Source organism: Dermacentor andersoni, chromosome 5 (genome assembly GCF_023375885.2).
Source record: "Dermacentor andersoni chromosome 5, qqDerAnde1_hic_scaffold, whole genome shotgun sequence".
In the NCBI taxonomy this organism is placed as follows: domain Eukaryota; kingdom Metazoa; phylum Arthropoda; class Arachnida; order Ixodida; family Ixodidae; genus Dermacentor; species Dermacentor andersoni.
The window spans coordinates 65,006,927-65,022,284 of record NC_092818.1 but is presented as its reverse complement, the minus strand read 5'-3'; the positions used below and the strand labels follow the sequence as shown (position 1 = coordinate 65,022,284).

The window sequence follows — 15,358 nt, the reverse complement described above, 5'->3', positions numbered from 1 at the left end:
CCGCACATTCTAATAAAACAGGTTCCATCGTTTCCCTAGCTTTACCGCAGATTGGTTTGGATTGGATTTCCTTCTTCGATGGCGCTGGACCCATTGTGGGGGATTGACGAATATTTGGATGGTATTAGGAAGATTTTGGTGGTACAAAAATTGGTTAGTTTCACGTGGAAACGGATAAAAATAACGTTTGAAGAATTTAAGGAAAACGTCTCGAAACAACTATGAATTCCTCCATTGCGGAGCGGACATCCCTATGGTAGTTGCCAGGAGAGGAGGCTCCTAGAGAAAGAATATTTAAAATGGAGAAATTTAAACCAATTTGCGTGAGCGATGGTTCTAAGATGTTTTTCCTTAAAGCAGAAAAACGGTGGCAGAATAAGAAAGAATGATCGATGGTTTCATGTACTGCACAGAATGGGCAAAGAGGGGAGGGTGCCTGACCAGCCCTGTGACGATAAAAGGTTAATAACTGTGTTCGACAGCGTAATCGGGTAAAAATTACTTCAGTTTTTCTGGTGTGAAAGGAATTTTTAATTTGTGCCAAGGGAATAGGAGGCATCGATATTCTGAAACATTTGCTATCACTGGATTCAAAAAGTCTAGAGCAATTGCATATCTCCTATATCTAGTATAAGTTAGGTAAGCTGATGCCCGAAGTAATGATAGTGCAGGGCCACTGAGGGCCGCTCTCGCGAGACTGGCAGCCATCTCGTTCATCCGTAATCCCCTATGACCAGGCGCCCAAAGTAATCTAATTAAATTTATGTGGTCAGGCACTAGAAAATTAGGCGCACGTAAAAGGCTAGCACCGCTATTTGTTGTGAGCGATGTACGCAAAGCTAAAGAATTTGTTATTATCACAACCGTCGATATCGATGAATTTCGCTTACGTAAGTCTAATACTAAAGCTAGAAATTCAGCCTGAAATACAGATAAGTAGTCCGAAATCCTAATTGAGATTGACCAGTCTAGAGCAGGAGTGAAAATGCCAATTCCAGATGTTTCTCCACACTGTGAGGCTTCTATTGCGATGACTGTATTTATACCTAAACTCAATAAATGATCTTGCAATAGTCCATTTAATATATCTTGAGAGAGAAATTTTGCATTATTAGGGTAGATGTCATCATAGATTATTCGTAGACTCTCTCGCACATCACAAATAGGTGGCACCTCCCAAATACGTACATTTAAGGGGTTAATCAATGTTTGTACATAGAACACCTGTGGTGTATGAAACCGGGGTCAGTGTACTCCAAAAATGATGCAGGCTGGGAAATGAATATGTTTTCCAATCTTCTAATAGGGGATTCGCATATATTTAAGAATGTTTGCACCATCAGCAACCAGCAACCGAAATCTGCACAATATTAAGGGCAGCCTGACTCCTTGATGTAATACGTTCTTAGCCACAAATTTCGGTAATCCGCAGCACAATCGCAGGGCTTCCCGCTCAGTCAGAACAAGGGGGCGTAATTTATAAGCTGGCGCACCAGAAAAGAGCGCACATCCAAATTCTGAAATCGCCTAATCGCCTAATAAATAAAGTCGCCTGTTCCAGGAGTGGGCAACACGCGGCAGCCCTCCCTGAAACGCTGCTTTCTGCAGATGACGACAGGTGCCGACACAAGTCTCTTCCGAGGCCGGCTTATCAGACACCATTTTCCCCTTAGACGAATACAGTTTCTAATTTTTGTCTTTAAAAACAGGCGACTAATCGTGCCAAGTGTTGTACTAGACGAAGTCGACGCCATAGGGCTATATTTCTGCAAAATTTGAGCAAGAACAGTGCAGCGGTAAGCGCAAAATCTTTCTTTGAACACGTGCAGCCAAATATTCAGGACCCTTATTGAAAATCTAGAAGGCAATTAGCAACATTAGCAACCGCGGTTGAACGCAAGTGGCTGAAATGCCGCCGGTGACGATGACTGACTTGTAACCAGGCCGCAGGCGCGAGAAATTCTGTCCGACGTACCTTCAGAGGCAAAGCTCTGGCTGGTGTTGCAGAAGTAGCGGGGCCCGATAGTACTGAACTTAGCGTCACAAATTGGTGGCTGGACGTAATTATATTTATTCAATTGAGTTTTTTACTAATTGTAATAATGTGTCATTATTTCGCGCAATTGACGGCGCCTCCCGGACACCAAAGCGGCAGCGGGGACACTAAAGCTAGAACCAGGACCGGTCCGTGGGTAGGGGCTCGCCGAGGCCTGCGCGTGCCAGGGGTGTATAAGAGCGACTGTCCGCGATAGCAGAGAGCCAATTTTTTGTGCGTACGACCACTGGCACGCATCGTCCTCAGCGGCCCCAACCCACGGGCCGCCCTACTTCCAGCTTTGATCCCCCCGTTACCCCTTAGGTGCCGTGGAGATCCTGCGCCGCCTGCTTTATTATAACCTCAGGTGCTCCCCTGAGGCCTCCGTTTGCCGGTTACATGTGCCCTCCTGGAGCACTGCTTGTAAAGAATGCAATCTGTTGTCGCGACAAAAAAAGCGACACGCGACTTATACAACACCAGTCAGAACCTGGCCCCTTCAAACTCAGGGATCACCAAATGGGGCGTCCGTGCCCACTGCCTCACCGCGCGGGCAGCCAGCGGTGGAGCGTAAACAGACTCGACCACACTCCGCAATTCCGGCATGAATAGGGGACAAACGCATACAACACGCGTTAAGAAACCTCCTCCGTAGTGCCTAGGCAGAGTCACATATTCAAGGAGAAAAGGCCCCCAGATTTTCCCTCTCGCACCCGCTCTTACTCGCGCCTGCGCAGAAGCGTCGAGCGCCGCGAGAAACGCCGCGCCCCGCTGTACCTTCTAGCAATTGTAAAGTCGCAACCCGTTTTCGTCAGCGCAGTAGCCCGATCTTCTACCCATTAGACCACGGACTATGCAGTGACACAACTTTGAGGAAAACCGATCAGAGCCAATTGGTTGGTTGATTGATTGATTGATTGACCGACCGTGCGCGAAGTATCCTAAGAACGCCAATCACATTAAAAGATGCCGTAAGGTAGTACTTGCCCTGTCACTACCGTCGTATTAACCCTACGGTTACTTTATCATCATTGTTAGCACACATCACGCAGTTTCCGCAAGATTTGTGTCGGTATCTCGAACCGTCTTTCTGCTAACTTGGTTTGCTCGGTTGTCATTGATCGAATGGCTAGAGCACTGGGCTGGTGTGCTGGAGGAACCGAGTTCAAAACCGACCGTCGGACCAACTTCGGTCCCTGGTTGTGTGCCACTGGGTGTGTGTTGCACTTTCACGCAAATTTGGAGCACTGTGTATGTGCTGCTCATCAGTGAACCAAGCTTTGACGCCAACTTAAGCCACAGGGTATTGGCAACTTGGTATGTGCCGCTCTTCAATAACAATATTTTATGCCAACTTGGGTCACTATGTGTCACAGAATACCTGCCGGCTTTCACAGCAATCGTTATATAAGACATATGAACAATTACCCCCGAACCATAATTATACACTGCTGATAGCATCAATGTCACAAATCACCTCTGAAGGATGGATGCACCACCATTTGTTTTATCTGCGAACTGGCATGACAGCACCCCGAAGCGAATCCTTGTAATTGTATTTAATAAATTATCATTGTCAATGACACATGCTGCACCAACTGTGCTGCACTTCTAAAACATGAGAAGGAAGAGGGTTAACCGAGGGGCCCGATTTTTTTAAATTAGTCATATCTTAAGAAGCCAACAAACACTGACACGAAGGACATAGGGAATACATAGCTGAAATTACTTGTGCTTAGTAAATGAAATAAAGAAACGATAAAGTAATGGAAACGAAAGCGGATGAAAAAACAACTTGCCGCAGGTGGGGACCGAACCCACAACCTTCGCATTTCGCGTGCGATGCTCTACCAATTGAGCTACCGCGGCGCCGTTTCCCCATCCACTTTCTTGGGTATTTCCGTTTCCTAGTAGAACCCTGGGAGTGTTAGCCAGCGCCACCACTCACAGACCTTGGCGGCGGACGTGGAATGTCCTTTCTGCCGCAGGCGTCACGAGAACGTGGTCTTCTTGGGTGAAGGCGACTGGTCAATAAACCCACACATGCTACCTGAAGGTATCAATGGTGCCGGATTTGAGACCCTCGTTATGTAATAAACGAGAAGGAAGGGGATCAACCGAGGGGCCCGATTTTTTTTATTAGTCATATAATAAGAAGCCAACACACACTGACACCAAGGACAACATAGGGGAAATTACTTGTGCTTAATAAATGAAATAAAGAAACGATAAATTAATGGAAATGAAAATGGATGAAAAAGCAACTTGCCGCAGGTAGGGACCGAACCCACAACCTTCGCATTTCGCTGGCTAACATTCCTAGATACGTCGAATTGTCGTCTTCTGACTGGCGTCACTCTTGGTTGCGCCGTAACAATATAGCTAATAATAGATGGCGTTATCAAAGGTTTAGGAAATTTGAATAAATGAAGCTGTGAGAAATACACTCTATTCATTACGCCAAAGATCCACGCTTTTTAATGGTCGTGACTTTATTTTGCAGGGTTTCTCCTATTAAAACGTTCTTCTGCATTGTTTTAATATATACCCATAACTGGGGGAAGGGGAACGGCACGACATTTCATACATGTATATGATGAGCAACAATTCCCTCCAATGTAATTTCAACTAAGCGTTTCTTAAAAAAATTCAGTTTTTTGGGCATTTCCGGCACGAAGAACGCTTTGTCTAATTTTTCCACGATAAAAAAAAAAAAAAAACATTCATCCAGCTTGCGATTAAATATGATGGCACGAGTTCACCCAATACAACGAACTGTTTACAGTTGATTCCGTCTCTGTGTGTCTGAGTGACGTCGCAACCACGTGAAAATATTCAAACTATAGTAACATGGCGTGGGGCGCTGGTGGTGTTGGTTCAGCTACTGAAATGGCGGTGCACTTGATGGCATATGATACACACACGCAATTACACATCAAACAATAAGATGAAATGACAATGCAACACGTCGACACACACACACACGCACACACATGTATTTACATTTCTATAAGCTCTAAGCTGCAATGTAAAAACGCTGATTCATCCATGTATGCGTGATTCTCAGAGTAACACTGGCGGTGATTGAAATAATCGCCGTGATACACAAAAGCGATTCAGAAAATCTCGGATGCTTATTACTGCTGCAAGATAATAACAGAAGCCACGTTCATTTAGTAATGCATATTATCATCCTACGGCATCAGCTCTTCATGGGCTACCTCTAAATAAAGAGTGAATGATGTAAACCGTCCTGTTTTTGTCCCGAGGCAGCAAATGGCATCGGACATAAATTTGATGAACCATGCAGACAATGGACTTTGCGATAAGCAAGACAGTAGGTTGATTAGGAAAACGTTAGCAACTCCGGCGTCCGCGTGCGTTGATGCAAGGATAGAAAAGGCACCTGTTGCCGAGTGTTTAAATACATGCCCCTCAAACTCCATTCATGAACAGTAAGCACAGACGTTAGCACGTACACATTTCTGTTTACTGAAACCTGAGTGCACGCACGTTGTGCTTCGCACTCGGAAATCCATGCTTGACTTCAAATGTTCCTCCTAGTAACTGCTTGGAACAGAACATCGCTTTTCACTGTGCGTGGAGCCTGTGGTGAACACTTGTTTTGATGAATGAAGGCTTACTTCAGCGTAGGTCTCGCTTTCACGCTTAAGAACAGTTTAAAACTAAGTGCAACTTAACATAACTGCGAGGCTATAGTGAACACCGTGTTCAATGAAAGCGGCGACTTAGAGCATTGAATTTTGATGGATTAAAGGGAAGCCTTACACTTCTTAGACATCTTACACTTCTGTCAACCAAAGGACCAGGCAGGATTCCGTAAAAGCTTCTCAACAATAGACCATATTCACACTATCAATCAGGTGATGGAGAAATGTGCGGAATATAAACCAGCCCTTATATATAGCTTTCATTCATTACGAGAAAGCGTTTGATTCAGTCTTAACCTCAGCAGTCATGCAGGCATTACGCAATCAGGGTGTAGACGAGCCGTATGTAAAAATACTGAAAGATATCTATAGCGGCTCCACAGCCACTGTAGTCCTCCATAAAGAAAGCAACAAAATCCCTATAAAGAAAGGCGTCAGGCAGGGAGATACGATCTCTCCAATGCTATTCACAGCGTGTTTACAGGAGGTATTCAGAGACCTGGAGTGGGAAGAATTGGGGATAAAAGTTGATGGAGAATACCTTAGAAACTTGCGATTCGCTGATGATATTGTCTTGCTTAGTAATTCAGGAGACCAATTGCAATGCATGCTCACTGACCTGGAGAGGCAAAGCAGAAAGGTGGGTCTAAAAATTAATCTGCAGAAAACTAAATTAATGTTTAACAGTCTCGGAAGAGAACAGCAGTTTACGATAGGTAGCGAGGCACTGGAAGTGGTAAGGGAATACATCTACTTAGCGCAGGTAGTGACGGCGGATCCGGATCATGAGACTGAAATAATCAGAAGAATAAGAATGGGCTGGGGTGCGTTTGGCAGGCATTCTCAGATCATGAACAGCAGGTTTCCATTATTCCTCAAGAGAAAAGTTTATAACAGCTGTGTCTTACCAGTACTCACGTACGGGGCAGAAACCTGGAGGCTTACGAAAAAGGTTCTACTTAAATTGAGGACAACGCAACGAGCTATGGAAAGAAGAATGATAGGTGTAACGTTAAGGGATAAGAAAAGAGCGGATTGGGTGAGGGAACAAACGCGAGTTAATGATATCTTAGTTGAAATCAAGAGAAAGAAATGGGCATGGGCAGGACACGTAATGAGGAGGGAAGAAACCGATGGTCATTAAGAGTTACGGAATGGATTCCAATGGAAGGGAAGCGTAGCAGAGGGCGGCAGAAAGTTAGGTGGGCGGACGAGATTAAGAAGTTTGCAGGGACGACATGGCCACAATTAGTACGTGACCGGGGTAGTTGGAGAAGTATGGGAGAGGCCTTTGCCCTGCAGTGGGCGTAACCAGGCTGATGATGATGATGATCATGATGATGATGATGATGAAAGGGAATCACGAAAGAATGCCATATTTTAGAAGTGCGTTATTGCGTTTTACATGTATTTGAATAGGCCACTTCCGAGTTGGGCCCGAGCTAGAGCTTCCTCTTAAGAGGAAGCTTTAGCTCGGGCTCTAGCTTGGGCCCCACTCCAACGCGGCCTATTTAAATACATGCAAAACGCAAAAGCCTTTCCCTGAGATAACCCTTGGACCGATTTTAATGAAATTTGTTGTATTTGAGAGATAAAGTTAAATTATTGTGACTGCTGGAAGCGGAATATCGATGTAGGGTATGAATTTCGTTAAAAACGATTTCAAAAATCCGAAAGCTCGACAAAAATAGAAGCAAAAAATTTTTTAAAAGTAAACGATCTGCATTAAGAACAGATATCATGGTCCTGTAAACGGCAATCATTAGATCAATAAAAGAAGACAAATTCCATGTGTCATTTTATATCTTACTTGAATTTGTTACGGTGTGTACAAGGGTTCTGCGAAAGATATATTTTCACATGAGTAATTTTTTTTACATCCATGTGTAACACATATATTGTGTCCTCTTTAGATTTACTATTCGAAGGAATTCACAGAACTGTGATGTCATGTTTCATTGCTGAGTTACGGAGTTGTAAAGTTGATAGTCTCGTTTTCTGAAAATTTTCAATTTTCGACAATATTTAGTAACAAGTTGACAACCTAAATAAAGAATTTGAGACAAACAGTCACTAGATTTTCAGTTTTTCTTTTAAATGCAACAAACCTAGTCAATTTTGGTGCAGTGGTTGCCGAGAGAAACGAATTCTCCTTTGACATGTATTTAGATAGGAGCACCCAAGCTAAAGCTTCCTGTTATGACGAAGCTGTAACGTAACCTAACTGGACCTAACAGAAGTCCTCCTATTTTATCGAAACTTCTGCAGTTGCCTGGCGAGAGCCTCTCTGGGTTTCGCCTCTTTTAAAGTACACAGGGCCTCATCCATAGCGTTATTTCGTTTTAAATAATTGTTGACGTACTGTGCCACCAATTTTCGCTGTGACGCCAGCGTATAGTTTCATATTTCGTGCATACAAGCCCACAATTTCTTGCTCTCTCTCTCTCACTCATGACAGACTGGTCAGAGTATATAGCTTGTCAATGCATAAGTTAGGCTAACCTTTAAATGCTCATAAAACCTTAGAGCAGCTCACAGTGAATCACATTATTCTTTTTTTTTTCTCAGCTACGGAGCGCTGTTGTATTCATTATCATTTTACTCTTCCGTTTTCTCTTCTAGAATTTCACACTTCTATATACCGTTTTGACAGAGCATGAACACACACACACACACACACACACACACACACACACACACACACACACACACACACACACACACACACACACACACACACACACACACACACACACACACACGCACGCACACGCACACGCACACACACACACACACACACACACACACACACACACACACACACACGCACGCACGCACGCACGCACAAGAACAAATGCTCGTTTGATGACGGAAGCGTTTAGCAGCCTTTCAACTGCGCTTATGAGAGCGCCGAAGGGACAAGCAGTGTGATAAATAAAAGTATTAAAAAAGTAACTTTTGGATTTTACGTGATGAGGCATACCTTAGTGGGGGATTCCTAATTAATTTTGACAATCTGGGGTTCTTTAACGTGCACCCAATGCACGGTACACGATCGTTTTTTTTTTTTATTCCGTCCACATCAGAATGCAGCCGTCGCGGCCGGGATTATAAACGGAGTGTCCTAGTTTTAAAACCATACTCAGAGATCAGCACAAACTACGTGGTGGTATACTCACATCTGAAGAGTAGAAAACTTTGTAGCAACCGCTGTTTGTTGTGGCTTATATGGACGTTACCGAACCCATGTCACGTTGCTGCTTTCGGTGCCAGAGTTACAGACGCGAGGCGTATGTCATGCCTAGGCAAGGCAAAGTGCGTCGACTGGTGCCCGTCAGACCAATCAGGTGGCGAACGCGGAAATCTGAACTCCAATGTTCGAACTGCAAATGTCAATATCCTTCATATTGCTATGCGAGCGTAATTTGTTTGCCGGTGAGCGTTATCGGGGAATTATAGGTAATATGATGTTATCACCCCGACGTAAGACGCGCTCGCCGTATCGCAACCTCTAAAAGTGTTGTCGCTCCCCTCCTCCCGATATCACATTGTTCTAGAATCTACGCGAGTATAAGCGAGTTCTATGAGATGTACAGTCGCGTGCAAAAGTTCGGAGACCAATGCTCCTACGAAAAAAACTTTTTTTTTCTCTTCGCAGCCTGGGTATACTGGCTGAAACGAAGTCTGTACAGCCTACGTGCGTGCGCGTTCGTAGACCGATTCAATGCGCTAGGAGTGTGCGAACAGTTATTTTCGAGACTGAATCTAATACGAATCGCATAGTGCCAAAAGCGAATCCAATCGAAACTCGAATACATTTCCAAAAGTTTTTGAACATGAACAACCATTTTCTAGCTTTAATGTAGAAGCGATGTACACATCTGAGTACATTCCTAACATTAGCAAGCATCCATCATTATATTGCAAATTATGAAGCGTTGTCTATTATAAGCACAGATAAAGCCTAATGAACCAATAAGTGGCTTCTATACAAACTTAGGAATATTATACGGTGAACCCGAATGATAGAACTTTAGCGGGTAAAGTCTGACTCCGTGAGCAATGTATAACACCCTCCATTGAATTTATCGTGTTTCATGTTTAATACACTAGGTCAGTTGTCTAACGTACTGGTTAGTTGGCGTCGCCAGTCACCTTTCCATAATACAGCACATCCGAAAATAATATTGCATCTTTACTACTTAAGAAGCGATGCTCTATAGTTTTGGGTACATCGCAAAGGCGACAATTCACAGTTGATACAAAAATGTCCCTTTTTTGTGCAAGCAAGTTTCCATAGGTAGCGTTTCACTGTGTAATTGAAAGAAAAATGTTTTTGAGGATGGAGATAAAGGCATCTTGGGGACGCGCTGAAGACGTCATGCCCTGGCTGACTAGAAAATGTAGAACGGTAAAGGGGAGGTCGGAAAAATCACTGATATCAAGTATTTATACAGTTGTTTTCTGGATACTTGCAGAGTGTGGGCAAATGTGTGGGCGCAGGTCAGCCAGACGTACCAAGGAATCACCCAAGAGAGAGACGAACGAATTTAAATATGGACCGCAGTCATGAGACTAGGCACAGACAAACAAGGATAAATACAGATAGTAAATTTAACACGTTTGCCGCTCTATAGTCGCCAATCTCTGTTCAGGTTCTGCACCCCTCAGTTCCAATGGTAGTAGAGTCGAGCCGCAACGGTGGGGCAGTGCTGGCTGGGGCGTAGCTCCGCCGCAAGTCGCTACGACAGTGAGGAGCGGGGCGCAGCCTGGCCTCGGCGGGTGAGACACGGCGATGAACGCCGCAGGGCGGCCTATCGCGCAGCCCACCCCCGACAGGACAGCACGGCGATGAACGCCTCAACACAGCCTGTCTCGGAAGCGTCAGGAGCCGGGGCGAAACCCGGTTCAGCAGGGGCAGGACTGGGGACGTCGGGACGTGGCCCACCACTCGATCCGCAGCGCCCGGCGAGGGCTTCTCCTGCCGTCCCGCTCTACTCAGTTTGTCGGCCTCGATGCTCGAGCCAATCTCGCGGGGGGACCCACGCAGCAACCACACGCACACTCGCGCTTTTCGGCCCCGCACACCGATACAACAACGATTCTGACGCCCGCGCACTTCAGATGCCGTCCTCCTACTACACGGAGATATTCACTAGAAAAGCGAACCAAGAGAAACTGCACAGGGAAACATACTTCATACATGAAACCCCAAAAACAACGTCGTTCAGAATATTTGGATCAAACTACCAGGTTGGGTAAAGCATTGACTAAGTTAACTTGTATGAATGATCGTAGCATTGGGTGTGAAACAGATGCACCACACCAAGTCCACCAGCACGTACGGGTCTAACTACATTATCTCACCTCATAGGCTCATAGGTAGAAGACCACACATAAGTAGTGCGGCGTATCCGCATGGCGTTGAAATGCCGGTACACGCTGTCGCCAGAAATGTGCATTAAGCTGATACGCATCAAAATGAACACCAAGGTGTTTAGGTGGTACGGTTGTCTCTTCTATACCAGCATAGTGATTCGGTGTACATCCCCATAAACCAAACCAATGACTTGAGTTTTTTGACCAGTTTATCTGGGCACTAGAAGCCCTGTCAAATTTTTCAGTCAACGTTAGAACTTTCTCAATGCTCCATTTTTCTGAGCAGAAAAAAGGCAAGACCATGTGCGCAAGCCGATACATTGAGTTCGTTGCCCAAAATGTTAAAGCTGTGAATGTCGCTGCACTCTAGAATGTTTATACACAATGGCTCTAAATAAAGGGCAAATAGAAGTGGCGCTTACGGACAACCATGGTTTACAGAGGAAAGAACGGGCACCGGCTCGGGCAGATTACTATTAACAATGATACTGGTAGAACAGTTGGTGTAGCACATGCGAACATCTTTGTAAACAACGGAGCTAACATTAGCTTATTCTAAAGATTCGAAAAGGAAAACGTGGTTCACTCGTTTAAATGCTGTTGCTAAATCGAGCTGGAGCAGTACACAGTGACCACAGTGGTATAAGCAATACTAAAGAGCTGTTCGGTCTAGATGTAACTTGGTTTTTATATGGAACAGCTTTTTAATCCGCACGCCTGGTGAGGTCCAAGAATTAATGACATTTCATACTAGGGTCGATTAGATAAGACTTTTGGATATATTTGTAGTCTACATTCCTCCGTGTAAAGGGTCTATAGCATTCTACAGACCGTAATTTATATTTGCCACTGCTTTTAGGGATCAAGATAATATGACTTTTGGTAAATGATCGTGGCAGGCAATCTCCATCAAAACTAGTAGTAAATATTTTAAGTAAACTCTAAAACAAATAATTGTCAGCCACGATAGCGTTGTCACATCAACTGAGCTTTGCACCTTTTGATGTACGAGGCTTGAGATCTCGACAGATGCAGGTACAGCTGCGTCGATTACTATCTCATGGCCGCTTTGACTTTGTCGCCATTCAGGAGACAAAGTTAGAGAGCGATGAGATGACCGGCAATGCCCTGCAACCTTTCCTCCCACGTTACTTTGTGTATCGCATTCTATTGGCCTTCCGGCAGGTTGTTTTCTGTTTTTAAAGAAAAATCTTCCTTTTTCTGATCTTACTTATAACGTCGGCAGCCGAAGCCCCTTCATAAGTTGCGATTTTCAGCTGCATGAAAATCGCAACATTTCCAGCTGCATGGTGTGAGACTAGGAACGTCTCTGCGGGCTGCGTGACAGTGCCCACAGAAACAGTTCGTGTGTACGTGCGTGCTCGTGCGTATGTAGGTTTTTTTTTCCTTTTTTTTTTAATCCTTTCTCTCACCTATCGCATCCCCTTGCCCCTCCCCCAGCACAGGGTAGCCAACCGGATATAATCTCTGGTTAACTTACCTGTCTCTCCTTTGCCTTTCTCTCTCTCTCTCTCTCAGCTGCATGGTGTACTGTGGCGTGTAGTTAATGTTTGTGCTTTCAAACACTCTCGTCATAGTATTACAAGAGTGTATGACGAACAAATGACAGGCCATGACATGAATGTCAAGACATGCGTGTCGTGTAGGTCATGAAACAGCCGCCTGCGTCTTGGTATATACCAAAATTGGCTTAGTACGACAAGAGTGTATGACGAACATAAATTATCGGTCGTGACATGAATGTTCTGACATGCATGTGACGGAGGTCATGAAACAGCTACCTGCGTCCTGGTGCTCTCATGGTCGTTTCATTAACACTTAGTAGGCTCCCCGCACACTGCTTGGCATAACATTGATTCCTACAGGGCGTGGGATCCGCCGGCTTTTTGAAATTGCTTCATTAATAACCGAGATAGAAATATTTCAGTACCGCGAACCCATGATTTTAGGAGGCGAGCGTCACCGCAAACATGTACTCTCTCTCCATTTGCCCCTGTCTAGCCTCCGCGAGCGAAATTAGTTCTCTGCGTTCTCCCATACAGGAGCTGAACTATCGCGTGATGTATACATCGCGGGTCCTGTTTGTTTTTCATTTGTTCTCGCTTTTTTTTTAGCTGCGTGGCGCACTTCCGCTGACGGTCTCGAGCTCGAGCAGTTGCGTTTATCTCGTTTCGCGCAGCTCACGAGAACGCCTGGCGAGCGGTATAAGTCACTGCCACACGAACACCGAGGCAGACGCACGAAAGCATCACACAGCATGATCGCGCGCTTGAACACGGTAGAAAGTTTCGTTCACTGCTCGCGCGACTACACGACATGGGAACAAGCAGACGAAACGGAAGTCCATCTCTCTTGCTACGGTACGAAGTAAAACAAAACCACACAGACATTTGGTTTGTAGGTTTTATTATCTCTCTAAACTAGATTTCTTCTATGGAAGCAACAAATCAGACAAATAACTATTCCTGCGTTGAGTAGTTCTCAAAGTCACGTGCCGCTGTGAGTGACGTCACAGCACGGTCAACTACGTAGGCGCAGTTGAGCGATATACGTCGACTCTCCGGCTGGGAGCGCAGAGTGCGCGAAAAGGGCAAACGGCGTTTGGTTTGAAATTTAAGCTCTTTCCGCGGCGCGTAGTAATGTAATACTTACACGACACGATCGTTAGCGCGCATTCTGTGCACTGCGCTTGTCAGCTCAAAATGGCCAGACCTGGTGAGGGGTCCTTAGATCGATGGTGTTATGTGAAATACTAAACACCCACGCCTGCAGAAGGCGAATGCATCTGAACCACATGAATGCGTTGTACCGGCGGTACACAACAAATGTCAAAGGAAAAGAGTTTCTACGAAGGCTTTGTTGAAATATTTGGTGATGGTGGAATAAAACCCACGTCTAGAAACACATGTAGAGCGTTCCTGGAACCTTGTAGACATCAGGAAAAATTCTGGTTTTGTCAAAATTTAACACCAAGTACGCCACATCTCCGACGCGTTTTGGTGGTCACGGGATGCGCCTTCCGTTGGCGCTTCGCGTCGCACAACACAGACAGATAAGAAGTCAGTAGTTGATGAGGATGATAAGGAAGGGCAACAAAATTTTGGACCGCGTAATAAGCCTAGTTTAAGGTAGTGTAGATATATAGTAGCCTCTGTGCAAAATATTACGTTTAAATAGAAGCACAAACGTCAAGAACTCCTCTAAAAATAGCCGTTTTTATTCCTAGACATGTACGTTGCGCTGGTTCACATACCACGAGTGACTGATATACGAGGATAACGCGGCAATTAGCGCAGTATTTATGTGCAGTGTTACAAATCTCGAAGAAGCTGTGGTAACTTCTGATGCGAACATTTCGCTTCAGGATATGTTGTCTACGTGCATGACTCCACGTTGGTATTCTGCCAAACGTTCAACCGATCTGACTTGCCTTACTTCCTGGGAATTGTGCTTATACGTCTTATGGCACCTCGGTCTGTTACTGATGCTGTTGTGAGTATTTTATACCTTATCTGTTACCTATCTTGCGTGATTTTTAACCACAAATGTGAAGCTGGTATCAAAGTTTGTGCTCTGTGCTTGTCGTCAGTTCGAGGATGTTATGGCATTCAGTATGGTGAGCCGGCCAGTTAACTGCTACTTAATGTCATCAGCTATGTACAGTGATATATGTAACCGATAGGCGTGTATTGCTCTGTTCCGCATTCAAGATTTAAATCAGACAATAGGCCGTCGCAAAATCGGATAGCTGGTAAAATAATGGCTGATTTACTGTAGCATACGACGCAAGAGCATTTATTCACTCAGAGATTTCTTTCGTGCTATATTTCTGTCAAAACGTTGACATGAGGCAAGTTTTTTTTTCAACGTGATCGAATGCGTCCAGCGCTTGCAAGGAAGAAAACGAAAAAAAAAAATAGAAGGAACCCTAGATTTTACTCCGTATTCAGAGCCCCGTGATTGTTATGTCGGGCCCACCGACAATGCGCAAGATATGTTCGCGTATGCTTTGCCTTGAAAAGTAGACATGCGTTTTTCGGGACATGTCTAGATATGGAAACGTGTTCCGATAATAGTGTTAGCTAAATAACGCTACCCACCAAACTATTTTCGCCTAGCTTTCAGCAACTTCGCTGTTGGGAGTCGTCTCGCATTGACGTTGAGTATCCTGATAAAAAAAAGAAAAACAGATTTTTCAGGTTGCCAATATTTTCATAACATTTTCCCAGCTACTTAATAAAGGTGCTTGGAT

At 44.7% G+C, this 15,358-nt stretch overlaps 1 protein-coding gene across 2 annotated transcripts in view; it reads right to left on the bottom strand.

Annotated features, from left to right (window-relative positions):
• LOC126531958 (uncharacterized) overlaps positions 1-15,358 on the bottom strand; it is a 206,992-nt gene that overhangs the window by 176,863 nt on the left and 14,771 nt on the right. The window contains exon 1 of one of the 2 annotated variants that reach the window (XM_072288187.1): positions 8,886-8,905. The exons of the other annotated variant lie outside the window; for it this stretch is intronic. The gene's annotated coding sequence lies outside the window, so the exon portion shown is untranslated. Of the gene's footprint in view, positions 1-8,885; positions 8,906-15,358 lie in introns of those variants that run through there. 2 annotated transcript variants of the gene reach the window in all.